General features: G+C 41.7%; 1 pseudogene; it reads right to left on the bottom strand.

The window, feature by feature from the left end:
* Window positions 1-1,590: 1,590 nt before the first annotated feature.
* Window positions 1,591-1,990, bottom strand: LOC101278953 (tumor suppressor candidate 2-like; annotated as a pseudogene).
* Between the last annotated feature and the right edge of the window lie 1,728 nt (window positions 1,991-3,718).

Here is a 3,718-nt window from a genome sequence, read left to right as displayed (position 1 = left end):
TCTGAATGGTAACTTTGTTAGATGGAGTATTATAGGTTGTAAGTTTTTTCCTTTCAGCACATTAAATATATCATGCCACTCCATTCTGACCTGTAAAGTTTCTGCTGAGATATCAGCTGATAGTCTTATGGGGTTTCCCTTGTATACGATTAGTTGTTTTTGTCTTGCTGCCTCTAAGAGTCTCTCTTTATCTTTAACTTTTGCCATTGTAATTATAATATGTCTTGGTGTGGATATCTTTGGGTCCATCTTGTTTGGTACTCTCTGCACTTCCTAGACCTGGATGTCTGGTTATTTTTTCCTCCAAATGAGGGAAGGTTTTATTTCTTCATATAAGTTCTGTGACTTTTTCTCTTCCTCTTCTCCTACTGGAACCCTTACAATATGAATGTTAGTATACTTGATGTCATCTCAGAGGTCCCTTAAGCTCTCCTCACTTACAAAAATTCTTTCTTTTTGCTATTCTGATTGGGTGATTTCCACTATTCTATCTTCCAGATTGCTTGTCCATTCTTCTGTATGATCTAAAATGCTGTTGATTCTCTGTAGTGTATTTTTTAATTAAGTCACAGTATTTTTCAACGCTGGTTGGTTCTCTCTTACATTTTCTAAGTCTTTGTTGACATTCTCACTGAGTTCCTCCATTCTTCTCCTGAGTTTGTTAAACATCCTTATGACCTTTTCTTTGGATTTAGTTTCCATGAATTAGGTGAAAAAATTACTTCTACTGGTCTTGAAAAAGTGGCCTTCTGTGGGAGACTGCTTTGTAGAGACTATGTAGACTGCTTTGGCAGATTGATTGGAGCTAGAAGTGTGGTTTGGGGGCAGTCCCTGGGGAGTGCCACACTGAGGCAACATTGGCAGGATGGCTGGTGCTGGCATGGGCCTGGAACAGTCCTGGTGGGAAGTCAAACAATGGTGCTCACTGGCACCTTTTACCCTGGAGAGAGCTCCAGCAGTTCCCTGCCCATTTGGCAGAAAACTTAGGGTTAGTAAATGCATTTCCTTCCTGCATTTCTAGGTGCCCTTTTAACTGCTTGGTTTTTTTTTTTTTTTTTTTGCTGTGTCCCAGGTTGGCGAGTCTGCTCCCAGCTTCTGTCCAACACAGGGGGAATCAAGACGGCAAACGGCTGAAATGCTCCAACGAGAGGGTAAAGGAAGTGAGGGAAAGGAAGTTCCCACCTGTGCACAGCTCCTACACCCTGGGGCTGGAAGAAGGCAGACCTTGGTTGTAAAGTGCTGTAGCCGCCAGCAGGGCTGGGCCCTGGGCAAGCTTGCAAGAATGCAGGCCAGGCAAGGGCACAGGAGCTAGGCATTCCTGACCAGCACATGCCCTGCCATGCTCCTCGGAGGGATAGCTGGGAAAGGGGGACTGGTAACTCCGCCATCAGCCACCGGTCACCTCTTGTCCACATACAAAGCAACACCCAACCAGCACTGCGGGACGGCCCTGCTCACAGCTGAAGGTTCCGGGCCACGGGAGTTTATTGATGTTATGGCCCCAGCCTAGGTTCCTCAATGCAAGCCACACCTGGAGCCTGGGGGTTTCTTGCTGGGGCAGGGGGTGTTTATGCCTACCACCCCCCAGGCTCACACCTCAAAGAGGATCACAGGGAAATCCACGTGGATGCGGGGTGGGGTGGGGGGCGGGTGGTGGATCCAGCTTCACGATGCCCTGAGGAATCAGGTTCTCATGCACTTGCCTCTGCTTGGCCTGCTTCTGCCCGTTCTTGGTGACGACTGTCTCCTCATAGAGCTCGTGAGCCAGATCCCCATCCTCGTCCTAGAACATGGAGCCACAGCACTCCATGATAGATACGAAGGGGGGCATGACTCAGCCTTGCGGTCACATCAAAGCTTGCTCAGTAACAGAGCCTCCAGGCCGCCGCCCTCCGCCGCCAAGGCGAAGGGCCGCAGGCCCCGAGCTTTCGAGCCGTGGGTGCCCATGTCAGGGCCGCCGGCGCACGGCAGGCCCCGCGGCAGCTTCGCTCTCACAGGGCCTATGCTCGTAGGTGCCGCCGCCTCCGCCACCTTCCACAGGCTCCCAAAAAGTTTTTTTAACAATCGAGAATAATATTTAAAATAGAGATTTACATCCACTGTCATTATTCATGAATATCACATGAGGTGTATATTTTCCCTTGATACACTGGTTAATGATCAGCAAGCCATTTTATCACTAAGTATCTAGAACATGAAGACAAATTCTATAACTCTTCATCAATGTTTGAAGTTATACTCAATCCAGAACTTTATAAAACTTTGCTAAAAATTAATAAAAACATTGAGAGCCTCCTTTAGCATTTCTTATATAATTGCAAAGGCAACAAGCAGTTGTTCACGCTGTTACAGTAAAATGCCTGAAAGAATCCACCAAACCAACAGGCACTCCTTTTACATAAAGAATTATCAGGAGATGCAGAGTGAACATTGCTGAAGATATGAAAAAAGTTACTACAAATTACACTGTAAAGGAGGACATGATATATAGTAAAATACCAATACTTCTCCAAAGTTTAAGCTTGTGGCATTTGCTAGGTTCTATTTCAATAATTAAATCTACAAAAAAGTTCTACTTTTTGTGTAAGTCACCAGGTAACTTTATCCATAAATCCTTTAATATGTACCACCAAAAAATAAGGATTTGTTTCTGACATAAAGACACTGTTAACGTCATATTAAGTTCAATTAACATATTTTCTTCATATCATTTAATATGTAGTCCACATTTAAGTTTCTCCAATTGCATAAAAAATGTCTTTTTTTCATGGATGATTTATTTGATTCAGGAAGCACACGAGGTTCACAGTTATTATCACACTTATTATATTATTTGCTCTATTTTAATCTAGAACAGTCTCACCTCCATTTTTCCCCTTGCCATTGATTTATTGGAGAAACTGGGTCATTTGTCTCAGGTCTTGAGGAATGATTAATATTCTGCATTTGTCTGCTTATTTCCTGTGGTATTGCTTCCTTATGGTATTGTTTAACTTGTCTCTATCTCCTATATTTCTTAAATTAGAAGTTCGTTTGAAAGCTTTGATTAGATTTAGACTGAATTTGTTGACAAGACTACTTATGCTGTTTACTCCATATTGCATCATACTTAAAGGCTCATAGTAAGTGGCTGACCAACTTTTAGTGATGCTTAAGTTGGATCATTGGTTTTGGTGGTGGCAAGTTGATCCTTCCATTTTTAAGGTCTGTCAGAAAAAACTGATAGTTTTTTCTCTTAATGGTTTTTTCCCATTCTACCATTTCTTTTACATTTACTTTCTGCAATTTTCCTCTAAGTAACTTTCCTTCATCAACTAGGGCTATTTTAAATAAATTACACAGGACTGATGAGATAAAAGCTTATTTCTTTCTCTATAATTGTCATTTTCAAAATAAAAAGTCAGTGCTCTAACTACCTCTAATGATTTCTGATGAGTTCTTGTTAATTTTTGTTTTTGCTCTCTCGTTCTCTTTTGGAATATCATTATGACTCATACATTTTTATACAATTATTTTCAGTGAATTGAAATGATTATTTTTATGCTCAGATTATTCCGTCTTTGGCCAAGCTGGCTCTTATGTCCTTTTGACATAACCCTATTATAGTTTGGTGGTTTCTTTGATTTTTGGCACAAGATATCTAAGGCTCATCTTATAAATTTCCTGAACTGAACCTGAATCTGGCCATTTCTGTAAGGACCCCTAGTTTTTTTTTTTA

The sequence above is a fragment of the Orcinus orca genome, chromosome 4 (assembly GCF_937001465.1).
Source record: "Orcinus orca chromosome 4, mOrcOrc1.1, whole genome shotgun sequence".
Classification (NCBI taxonomy): Eukaryota; Metazoa; Chordata; class Mammalia; order Artiodactyla; family Delphinidae; genus Orcinus; species Orcinus orca.
The sequence above is the reverse complement of the archived record's forward strand: the minus strand, read 5'-3'. Positions and strand labels throughout refer to the sequence as shown.